A 13301-nucleotide genomic window follows, 5' to 3' on the forward strand; every position below is an offset into this window, starting at 1 on the left:
GCGAACTGAATGCAAAATAAACCATTCATAATCAAGGTGAGAAAAATCGATCATGTTTTCATGTTTCGCCTATCTGTTTAGATATACAATAATGCAAATCCATCATGTTGTGTCTACTATCCTATCAATTCAAAAATTCATATTGCATTGTCAGTTTGCTATTCCAACGTTGAATTTTAACAGGAGATTTTAGGACAAGCGTTGTTTGAAGGCGTCGTGCTCTAAATTTAGAAAAAATGCATGGAAAAGAAAAAATAAATTATTGTGGTTTGCCGTCTGAGTTAGACGACAAACTGCATACACCTGGAATTCCTCGAATCGTTCCGTCGTCCCCCGCGCGAGATTCTATTACGTTATGGAATCGACCTCCCGTAGATGTCGACTCGGTTCTGAAGTGTATTTTAGCTTCCGAAAGCGATGGAAGTCGTCTCGGAAAGTGTCATTATCCATGCACGAGCATCTTCTTCTGCAATCGCGAAGATGCGGCTTGCCTTTGAACGGGCCGACGGAGCTTCCGGAGGAGCCGTAGATTGTCCCCCTCTATAATATTGCGGTTTGACAAGTCAAAGGTCAAAGAATTGAAAAAAATAAATAAAGATGACTCTATCAACAAAAGAAAAGAAAAAGGGAATAGTGAAAGTTTCGGTTATTTTAAGCGCTTGCGCCAGTCATTCACCTCATCGGACTAGTTTCAGACTTAGGCTCGAAATTCGAAATTATTGAAGATTCGTGTGGCAAAGTCCGATTTTTGAGTTGTTGAACTACTTATGTATATAAAAATGATAGTTTCGGGTGTTGTAGAGCGGTAGGATTTTACGGATCTTGATTTGAGTTTACGGTTTGCCCGAAACAAAATTTTGAAGTTTTCAATGCTTGATGAACAGTACATGTCCAGCAACTTCGGACTTGTTTTTTTTTTTTTTTTTTCGGTTTTCAGCTTGATTTTGGAATGGTTGAGTTGGGGTCCTTATAATATGTTGAAAGAGCTTTCTATTGATTGCAAGAATGTTTGAAACGAGGTTCGGTGGAGAGAGTCATGACATGACCAAATTTTGCGCTCAAGCTCCGCATTGCTAACGACTTGAATAATCACTTTGGGTATGCAATTTATTAGCACATGAGAGTTATTTTGTTAGTGTTTAAGCTTGGTTTAGCTAAGCCATAGTTGAAATGACGTTTACTTGATTTTGATGCTATTTCTCGCTTATATGATAGGAATATGAGTTCATTGATTCGAGTGAGCCTTATTGTTTGGGTTGGGGCATATCTAGGTGAGTGATGTTATCTTTTCTATGTATTTATAAACTTTAGCTAAGCCATAGTTGAAATGATGTTTACTTGATTTTGATGCTATTTCTCGCTTATATGATAGGAATATGAGTTCATTGATTCGAGTGAGCCTTATTGTTTGGGTTGGGGCATATCTAGGTGAGTGATGTTATCTCTTCTATGTATTTATAAACTCATGTCTAAAAAAAGATGAAGATTTGAGTATCACACGAGTATTTTTTTTTTTTTTTGGTAACCCAGGGAACCTCCATGCGTCGCTTCGCGGTTGGAGTAATTCCAACAAGGCAGACGACGCAGGGATTCGAACATTGGACCTCTCGCGAAAAAAACTAGTGCCCAACCACTACGCCGCCACCACGGGTGGTGAGTATCACACGAGTAATTGAAGCATGTTTGTTGCATAAAAGTCTGGATTGGGCAATTATTACCTTTTAATATTTGAGAATGGTTTTAAAGGTATTGTGAAATTATATATCACTATGCAAATTGGTTTATGGAATGAGTTCTAAGATGATTATTATTCCCACGTGGCTCCTTTTTTTGGTTAGCCATTATTATTATTAGGAAAAATTCTAAATAAGGACCCGAAGTGGACCAATTTTCTCAAATAAGGACCTAAAATGAACTTTGTGTCAAATAAAGACCTAAAATAGACCCATTGTCTCAAATAAGGATCCAAAATAGTTGAATCAATTCCAAATAAGGATCTGAGCTTGTTGGTCAGCCAAACATTCTTGATGTGACATTTATGATGATCGGAGTTTGGACAATTTTGTCCAAAAAAAAATCTAGGGAAAATTAACAAATCCTGAAAAAAAAAAAAAAACCTAGGTTTTCTATGGTCTCCCCGTTCCTTGTACCCATCATATGCAAAGTCAAAGACTGAAGTTCTCCCCATTCCTTGTACCCATCCTTCGCAAAGTCGAAGACCCAAATTTTCCGCCGGTTGAGGCACGAAATCAAAAATAAGAAGAAAACCATATGCTTCTTTCTTTGTTTGCATAGACCCAAATTCTCCACCGGTTGAGCAAGGCAAGGAGCAACAAGAATCGAGTCACGACAATGACCAAACAAAGATTTGGTTGAGGAGTAGTGGGGGAGAAGAAAGAAGAAAACGTAAACATCTAAATGAATAACCTAAACTTAATTAATTTAGAATTTTCCCTTTCTTTTCAATGACAAATTTCTGATAAAATTGCCCCTGTTAAAATCGCTAGAAAATGTCTGCCAGCGAGCTAAGGTCTTTAATAGAGATTAACTTGATCACTTTAGGTCATTATTTGACACAAAATTCACTTCGAGTCCTTATTTGAAACAATGAGTCTACTTCGAGTCCTTATTTGAAACAAAGTTCACTTTGAGTCATTATTTGAGAAAATAGATTTAATCCGGGTCATCATCATCATCATCATCATCATCATTCAATGACAAGAAAACCCATTTTGATATATTAATATGGAATCACGAAAATATCACATATGTGAATTCATGTAAGAAGTGGGGCAAAGCTCGAAGGAGTGAACTGAATGCAAAATAAACAATTCCTAATAAAGGTGAGAAAAATTGATCATATTTTCATGTTTGGCCCATCTGCTTGGATATACAACAATGCAAATCTATCATGTTGTTTCTACTATCCTATCAATTCAAAAATTCAAATTGCATTGTCAGTTTGCTATTCCAACGTTGAATTTTAACATGAGATTTTCGGACAAGCGTTGTCCGAAGGTTTCGTGCTCTAAATTTAGAAAAAAAAAGTACAAAAAAGTAAAATAAATTATTGTGGTTTGCCGTATGAGGAAGACGACAAACTGCATTCTCCTAGAATTCCTCGAATCGCTCCGTCGTCTCCCTTGCGAGATTCTATTACATCATCGAATCAACCTCCCGTAGATGTCGACTCAGTTCTGAAGTGTATTTTATATTCCGAAAGCGATGGAAGTCGTCTTGGAAAGTGACGTTATCGTCTTCCGCAATCGCGAAGATGCGGCTTGCCTACGCACTCGCCGACGGAGCTTCCGGAGGAGCCGGAGATTGTCCCCCTCTATAATATTGCGGTTTGACAAGTCAAAGGTCAAAGAATTGAAAACAAAAACATAGAAAAAAGAAAGAAGACTCTATCAACAAAAGAAAGAAAAAGGGAACATCTGCTTGGATATACAACAATGCAAATCTGTCATGTTGTTTCTACTATCCTATCAATTCAAAAATTCACATTGCATTATCAGTTTGCTATTCCAACGTTGAATTTTAACATGAGATTTTCGGACAAGCGTTGTCCGAAGGTTTCGTGCTCTAAATTTAGAAAAAAAAGTACAAAAAAGTAAAATAAATTATTGTGGTTTGCCGTATGAGGAAGACGACAAACTGCATTCTCCTAGAATTCCTCGAATCGCTCCGTCGTCTCCCTTGCGAGATTCTATTACATCATCGAATCAACCTCCCGTAGATGTCGACTCGGTTCTGAAGTGTATTTTATATTCCGAAAGCGATGGAAGTCGTCTCGGAAAGTGACGTTATCGTCTTCCGCAATCGCGAAGATGCGGCTTGCCTACGCACTCGCCGACGGAGCTTCCGGAGGAGCCGGAGATTGTCCCCCTCTATAATATTGCGGTTTGACAAGTCAAAGGTCAAAGAATTGAAAAAAAAAAACATAGAAAAAAGAAAGAAGACTCTATCAACAAAAGAAAGAAAAAGGGAACATTGCAAGCTTACGTTCTTTTAAGTACTTGCGCCGCTCTTCGGTCCAATCGGAGTAGTCTAAAAGAACTACTATTGTTGATAAATAAAAAATAAAAAGAGTGATCCGAGCTTGCGATCATAAAATAACCGGTATGCCTATCTTATTAGGGAATTGGGAATAATCACGAAGTAGCTCCATATGCCTTTCTCATTAGGGAATGGGAATAATCATGAAGTTTCTCCATATGCTGGTGACAGAAGTGGCCGGCCGTCATGCGTGCATCTTGCATGCATGCAAATATTTTACAAAGCCGGGCTCACTTTTCAGGACTAACTGGGAATTTTTCCTTATGATTTGGATTTGGTGCAAAAATTCAAATTGGTCGACGTCATTTTTGAGAAATACATTAGCAAATCAATGAATTTGGATTGGGTCATATGCAGCTGATTATTGCTCCCAAAACCGTTGACCGAGCAAAAGCCGTCTACAGCGCAACGGTTAAATTGGCGTCACAGAAACTAGAAAGGATATAAGATCTCGTTGACCAATTTATCCATCAAATCAAAATACTTTTTGGTCTTACTCTATTTAATAATTCATAAATGCTTGCCAAATTTTGCTAACTAATCACAGTTTTTCCGAGGAATATTGCTTCCTTTGGTCCGCCTGCCATCATTCATTCATCAGAGTGGCGTCTCAAGATAAAATATATATGTTTGTAAATTAATAACAAAAATTAATTTTTTTTTTTCTATTTCTCTTCTTAGTAGACACATAAAAATAGGGATATCAATTCTTGTACGAACCATGAAAAGTTCTTTTTAGTTTCCTTTTCTATGGATAGTTGCTACGAGAAAATTCGGCATGTTGAAAGGAGAAATTACACACCCGTGATTTGCTGGTCTCAGAACTTGTTCTCCACCACCTACCTCAAATCGATTATAAATATCACCTTTTTGTCCTAATTAATTTGCTAACTGATCCATGGTTCGACCCAATTTGGTCCATGCATCAGGCTCAACCCGTCGATAACATTCAATCACCTAGACATCATATTTGATTAAAATTGCGCGTCACTAAATTGAGTAACTTTTCTTTCACAATAAAAAAGGGCATGTAATTATTAAAGTATGATGTTGGAGGTTAGTTCGAATGTGACGGTTGAAATTGGCCATTGCATCAAGAAACCAACTTAACGAACTAAAACTGTAAAACATCGAGATGCTAGGTGGTATTGATACCTTTCGACATTTCTTGTCCGCGAATTATTCTATAAATGCGGTCTTCAATCCCAACAATTCAAATAGGTTATAAACCTTTATGATAAAGATCAAAGAGTGATCATACGAAAAACCCCTCTGTTAGTAGTCCCTACCCGACATTTCTTCGACAGCGAAAAAAGAAAAGGGAAGGGAAGCTCACTTTTAGACCCGCACTAAAGGTTGGAGAGTTTGCGAATCATAATCATTAAAGTCGGGAACCTTTCGTTTAAATTTAGGGAAAGTATCTTGCATATCAGTGATATCACGTAACATGTTCCATAGATGTGAAAGCTTATAACAAGTGGTTAGATCGGTAATATCACGCCGTGATAAAACTTGATATTAATTGGAAATTAATTTATACATAATTTCTGGCCAAATATGTATTTTGTCATCTAATCATCGCTCCCATATGTCGTGCCGGTAACTATGGTTGCTAGGAGTGAGCGGCTGTACATGTTCCATTTGGAATATAAAACTTATTCGTTAGAGCAAGTTCTTTATTTTTGTGAACCTAGAGCCTACCATACATACTTTGAAACCTAGAACCAACTTGTCATAGGTTCCAAGGTTGATTTTAGAGTTTACCCAAGTTCTACTTGTATTATTAATTCAACGATTGCAATGAATTATTATCTTTAATGACCATCATTTATTGCTAATCCGCCAACCACAACTTATATGTAGACATGTGAAGAATAAACTCTTGGTCATAAAATGGAAGCTCAAACTAGAATCCATATCATACACTCATATTGTGTAAAGACACAAACCAAGAAAACACAAACACTTGTTCTAGATTCAGGTTTCAAATTTTTAGTTTCAGATTCCACCTACCTAGAATCTAGAATAGGTTCTCCAATTTTTAGAAGCTGAAATCTATCCTACATATCTTGAGATTTGGTTCTACCGATCTGGTTTTTCGATTCTAGGTTCACCTTGAAATCATGGTCTAGTCTAATTGTGACATACTGAAAATTCAATTCTGATTTCGATTGGATAAGTTGAGCCTTTCATCGATGCGACTATAGTGCTTTTCTCTAAGCCACTGATGAGATAACTAGCATATCGGGTGAAGTCATTAAGAGATTTTAATGCAATAGACGACCACTCGACCATGCTCATCTACTGAGATCATTACGGCACAGATATAAGTCGATTAGAAATCAGATATAGATTGGTTTGATAGAGATGTGTGGTTAAACGTGAGTGATTCCACTAAATTACAAAATTCTCATCGACCGGCACTAGACTGATTTTCCTATTGTTTTGGTATCCTGTGTTCGTATTTGAATCATCGATATTTTCATAATAATTGAGAGTTGCCAATGTGTCCAGTAGGTTTATTGTGGCTCAAAGAAAATCGACCACGGGTCATTTGCACTAAAATTTTTTGAAAGCTACACGGTAGCATAGGTCACGCTAAAATCGCGGCAGATAGAAATTAACCACGAATTTGAACCTGATTTCAAAAATTGAAATTTCTGTCGTATTACAATCTATTTTAGGAATGTCGACTCATCCTTCGAAGAATTTTCAGAGATTCCAAGATTTTTACGTAAAAATCGTTTTGGACATTGCGGAAATTAACGGAAATTGAGCGGGCCAAATTAAAGGAAATTTGGACTTCCGAGCCGAGCCTTTGAGTGTTGGGAACTTGCAGAAAATTGTTTGGGATTTTTCTTCACCGAAATTGGACCTCAATTTGGGAAATTGAGTGAAGAAATTGATCCTAAAATTGGGAAATTCGAAATTAGGCAAAGGCAGCATTATTTTGGCTTCAATTTGGATAAATTAGTGGATTTATTGGGCTAGAAAGTATTATAAGACATGGGATAAGGTTGAAGATAATTGGGGGGACCAAGCAATTAATTTTTTGGATTAGTTCATTGACTTTGTCTTCTCTTCTTCAAAGTTTCTTCCACATGCCTCGACATCCCCCTCCTTCGCGCGAGCATCACCCCCTCCATGGAAGTCTTCGACTTCTACTTCATTTTCACTTCTTGGAGTCTCATCTTCTTTCTCTTCCACCGCCTGCTCGCCCACCAAGATTTGTCGCCCCCTTCTCAAGTCAAATTTTCCCAATTGAGTTCTTTTGTTGATCCCGCAACCATTTGTCCATGAACTAGCCTCCCTCGGTCAACACTTCCATCCACTGAAGCCCTTGGTTGACCGAGCAGCTCCACTTCGTTGCCACTTGGCTGTTGAGCCAACAAACGGCGCCCCCTCCTCTTGCGTCCAGCACCAATGATCAAGGGAGTTGCCTCTTCGTCCACGTCTTCTCCTTCCAGCAGCAGTGTCTGTGTCTTCTCTCCTTCGCCGCACGAATCTAGTCAACTGAGGCTGCCGCCCCCATGTCCATGCGTTGTTAGCCCACGAAGTTGAATTCCACAACAGCTTTGCCTCTCGCCCTACCCAATTCGCCGCCTCTGTTTCCAGCAATGTGAAGCCCACGATCAACTCAGAAAAGTCCAGCGAAGCCCATCTCCACAGCTACTTCTGGTTCAGCCCAGTAGTTTCTTTTGTTGTTTGGCCCAGCAGCCTAAGTGATTTCAGCTCAGCCCAACTTCAATTCCAACTCACTTGAAGCCCAAGAAGCAGGCCCAAGCCCAAGTCTAAGCCCAGAAATTTCTATGGGCTTGCGAGGCTTGTAGGCCCGACCTAAGTGTTCGTTGACGTCGCCGAAAATTCGGATTTCAGCCGGCATCGTGGTATTCTGGTCTTCGCATTTAACAAGTGAGTTGAACTCACTAATCCCTGCTTAGTCGGTTAATTATGCTTAGAGATTGATTAAATTAAATTAAGCATATTTAGGTGGATATATTAGATTAGATTAGTTAATTTAATTATCTGCCAACGCATGTTAGGTGGTCAGTTAGTGTAATTAGTGAGTAAATAGACTCTAGTATTTATTTAACGAGTCTTAAAAAAATTTCGGTTACGTTTCGGCTTCCAATTAGGCTATAACTGGCCTAAGTTGGATTTATTGTATTTATTTATTTAGGTAATTATTTAATTATTTATTTATTTTATGGAAATTCAACTGGGATGATCGGTGACTGGAATTTCGTGCTAATTGTAGTGATACTTTCTATTTATTTAATTGAACATTGATTTGTGAAAATTTGGTGACTTGATGATTATGTGGAGAATTTTCGCAAAACTTAGAGATGTCGGTGTTTAATGAGAAAATGAATTTGAGAGGTTGTGAGCGGACCTAGAAAACCGCCGAAGTAGTTACATTATTCGACCAGACAGTGCAAGTGGGTCAGAATCGGCATCAGCTCGATTGGTAGACTGCTATCAAGATAGATATCGTCAGACATGTTGTAAGTGTTAGATGTGTCAATAAGTGGAAGTTCAGTAATGCAAACTGAGATGACTTTTACAATCACTCGAGAGTCTTGAGTGCGAATGAAAGTATATCACGATGGAACGTTATGTCAGGCTTATCAAGGAATCGAAAGAGTAATGATTCCATGTGAGGTTGTGGTCGATAGGCTGACAAAGTCGGCTCACTTCATCATAGTACGGAAGGATCTTGATTTGAATAGACATGTATAAGCATATGTGCTTCAAATAATTCATCTACATGTAGTGCTAGTGACGGATCTATATCAAATCTAGAGCAGAAGTTTTCAGTTTCAACAAAATTTTCAAATGGTTTCTATTGAAGTTTGCATGGTAGAGTGTGTAGAGCATCAGTGTGTTGGGATGAAGTCAGGAAAAGAAAGATCATAGGCCCAGAGTGAGTCATCAATCAGTGATTGCGGTTGTTGTGATCAGTGCCAGAGTAAAGACCACTCAGAACTGCCATAAAAGTTGTATTGTTGAGCATCAAAGGCCCTTAGAGTTCCAAATTGGTGATTACATCTTTCTGAAGGTGTCACCAATCAGGGATACCTTGTGCTTTGGCAATGAAGGAAAACTGAAACTAAGGTACGTAGGTCCCTTTGAAATTCTGAAAAGAATCAAGATCCTAACGTATCGTCTTGCGTTGCCGCCGAGGTAAACGCAAGTGCGTGACGTCTTTCACGTGTCGAGGTTGAGGACGTATGAGTTTAACCTGACCCACATACTAAATCTTGAAGAATTAGACGTGGACGACAGAGTGTCGTACGTGAAAAGCCTGATTCAGCTTGTGGATCAGAAATGGCAGATTTTGTGTACTAAGAAGGTCCCCTTGGTCAAAGTGTTCTGACAACACCATGGGACTAAAGAAGTAACTAGAGAAATGAAGATTTGATGAGACGATGATACCCCTACCTTTTTGTGTAAGAATTGGTAAATGTTTAAATTTCGATGACAAAATTTTAATAAAATGGGAAGAGTTGTGACATCCTGAAAATTCAGTTATGATTTCGATATGATAAGTTGGGCCTTTTATCGACGCGACTATAATGCTTTTCTCTGAGATAGCCACTCACGAGATAACTAGCATATCATGTGAAGTCATTAAGAGATTTTAATGTAATAGACTTGAAGATTTGACCAAGAATCGATTACTCGACCGTGCTCATCTACTGAAATCATAAGTTGATTAGAAATCAGAGATAGATCAGTTCGATAGAGATGTGTGGCTAAACGTGGGTGATTCCACTAAATTACAAAATTATCGTCGATCAGCACTAGACTGATTTTGTTATCATTTTGGTACCCTATATCTATATTTGAATCCTCGAGATTTTCACAAAAATCGAGAGTCACTAATGTGTCGAGTAGGTTCATTGTGGCTCGAAGAAAATCGACCATGGGTCATTTGCACAAACTGAAAGTTACAAGGTAGCCTAGGTCACGCTAAAATCTTAGATAAAAATAAACCATGAATTTGAACCCGATTTCAAAAATTGAAAGTTCTGTCATGTCATGATCTATTTTAGGAACATCGACTCATCATCCAAAGAATTTTCGGAGATTTCGAGATTTTTACGGAAAAATCGTTTTGGACATTGCGGAAATTAACGGAAATTGAGCGGGCAAAATTAAAGGAAATTTGGACTTTCAAGCCGAGCCTTTGAGTGTTGGGGACTTGCAGAAAATTGTTCATGATTTTTCTTCACTGAAATTGGACCTCAATTTGAGAAATTGAGTGAAGAAATTGATCCTAAAATTGGGAAATTCGAAATTAGGCAAGGGCAGCATTATTTTGGTTTCAATTTGGATAAATTAGTGGATTTATTAGGCTAGAAAGTATTATGAGACATACCACCCAATGTGGTGGCGCAGTTGGCTTGAGCTTTGTGCCTCCCATGAAAGGTGCCAAGTTCGAATCTCATCGGCGTTACTTAGTGACTTAACCGCTGGCGTGAGTGTGGTGGCCAACTTGCGTCAGCCCCAGGTTCTTCCCGCCGGCTGTCGGCTTTTAGGGTTTGCTGGGTTACCAAAAAAAAAAAAAGTATTATGAGACATGGGATAAGGTTGAAGATAATTGGGGGGACCAAGCAATTAATTTTTTGGATTAGTTCATTGACTCTGTCTTCTATTCTTCAAAGCTTCTTCCACACACCTTGACATCCCCCTCCTTTGCGTGAGCATCACCCCCCCCCCACACACACACACACACACACGGAAGTCTTCGACTTCTACTTCATTTTCACTTCTTGCAGTCTCATCTTCTTTCTCTTCCACCGCCCGCCGCCCACCAAGATTTGTCACCTCCTCCTCAAGTCAAATTTTCTTAGTTGAGTTCTTGTTGATCTTGCAGCCATTTGTCCACGAACCAGCCTCCCTTGGTCAACACTTCCACCCACCAAAGCCCTTAGTTGACCGAGCAGCTCCGCTTCGCTGCCACTTGGCCATTGAGCCAACAAATGGCGCCCCCACCTCCTGCGTCCAGCACCAACTACTACAGTGAATTTCTGCTTATCGGTTAATTATACTTAGGGGTTGATTAGATTAAATTAAGCATATTTAGGTGGATAGATTAGATTAAATTAGTTAATTTAATTATCTGCCAATGCATGTTAGGTGGTTAGTTAGTGTAATTAGCAAGTAAATAGACTCTAGTATTTAATGAACTAGTCTTGAAAATTTTCTGGGTCCGTTTCGGCTTCCAATTAGGCTATAACGAGCCTAAGTTGGATTTATTGCATTTATTTATTTATTTCCATATTTATTTATTTATTTTCCGAAAATTCAATCGGGATGACCGGAATTTCGTGCTGATTGCAATGGTACTTTATGTTTATTTAATTGAACATCGATTTGTGAAAATTTGGTAAATTGATGATTATGTGGAGAATTTTCCCAAAACTGAGAGATGTCGGTGTTTAATGGGAAAATGAAGCTGGGAGGTTGTGAGTGGACCTAGAAAACCGCCGAAGTACGATTATGCCCTGTTGGGCTATGATTTACCACCTGTTAGAGGTCGTGCCCACTAAGGCTGTGATTTACCACCAAATTTGGAATCGGTCGTGCCCACTGGGACCGTGATCCACCACCTGTTAAAGGTCATGCCCAATGGGGCCGTGATTCACTACCTAATAGAGGTTGTGCCTAATATGACCGTGATCTGCCACCTATTAAAGGTTGCGCCCATTAGGCCGCAATTACCACTTAAAGATAGGTTGTGTCCTTTGGATCAGGATTTATAGCCAAGAATTTCGTAGGCTATGCTTGTTGAACCATGAGTAAGAATTGAGATTGAATAGTTGAAATGACCGGAGAGTGGTCCTGTTGACATGTAATCGACTGAGTCGATTGATCGTTAAGTCGATCTGATTGATTGGATGATATGATTGTTAGTATATGTTATTTGAACTGACTTGCAAGAAGGAACTAAGGCCAAGGTAAGCCCTCTAACTTGTGTTGTACTTAGGCAGCCCTCATGGCATATTTTCTTTCTAATCGGATCTTAGGTGGTTGAACTTGCTGAGGTATTGTCTTACTGGTTATTGCATAACCATTTTCAGATCCCTAGATGGTGGTCATTGAAGACTAGAAGTCCCAGAGTCTGGGAAGGTGGAGATCGAAGAATCAGCGAACATGTCTGACTAGTGAGTCATAAGACAGTTCCCATTTTGTTGAGCCAACCTTTTGTAAACAACCTAGTTTTGTGTATAAACCTGAAGTGTTTAAAAAGGCTTATTTTGGTTGTGAATTGTTATCCTGCTTTTTTATCCCATTGAATTGTTGTCTGGGGATTATTGATCTGCTTCTGCATGTGCATTTAAAAATGAATGGGTCGGCAACGCCTCCTGGGACGTCACATTTAATCGACCAAAGAGGGATGGGCACATGTCCGGAGGATTGAGGCATGACACTAATGGCTGCTAGATAATATTCTTGAACAAGACGCCAAACCGACGGAGATTAATTAATCGTTCTTGTGGTTTTCACCGAAGAGAGCGTTGGAAACCTTTGGGACAGACGAGAAGGAATCATGTTGGAACTAGAATAGCAGTATCCTCTGTCTCTGCAGCTACGATTTTTTTTTTTTTTTCAGTGTAGTTGCTGTCCTTGTAATTGGGAAATGTTAGAAGATACAAGTGGCCCTGTCCCAATTCATCCATGACCAATCGAAGCCAATGAAAGTTTGTTCGAGAAACTAAAGAAAAGAAAAAAAGAACTTATGTTATATGATGTTTAATCATGTGTGATGTGGGAAAGTACACATAATCGCTTACTTGCCTCATCTCGAAATAATTAATGATGCTTAATCATGTGTGATGTGGGACAAAACTACTTTTGGGAAAATTGTTATTTGGAAATGATATATTGTGTTTCAAGACACCCAGAAAATCTCTCCATCTATATGTTATTAAAACAATTACACTTTGTTTGTCGACAAGAAATCATCGCGGACGTGTGGCTCGGAAATCTCTTCCATGTTGTATGAGCCGGAATCGAGCTTCCTAACTTACTATTGCACGCGTAGCAAGACCCACTGACGAGTGTAAAGGAGCACTTTTTAAGCATTACTAAACTTACAAAGTCCTTAAGATTTCCGAGCTAACAAGATGAATAATTTTCCTCCGACCAAGACACCGAAAAATGAGCATTATCAAGGCGGTTCATCATCTCCTAAAACCAACCAGTTCCTGTTCTTACACTAAAGAGTAACAAAG

The sequence above is a fragment of the Eucalyptus grandis genome, chromosome 11 (assembly GCF_016545825.1).
Source record: "Eucalyptus grandis isolate ANBG69807.140 chromosome 11, ASM1654582v1, whole genome shotgun sequence".
NCBI lineage: Eukaryota > Viridiplantae > Streptophyta > Magnoliopsida > Myrtales > Myrtaceae > Eucalyptus > Eucalyptus grandis.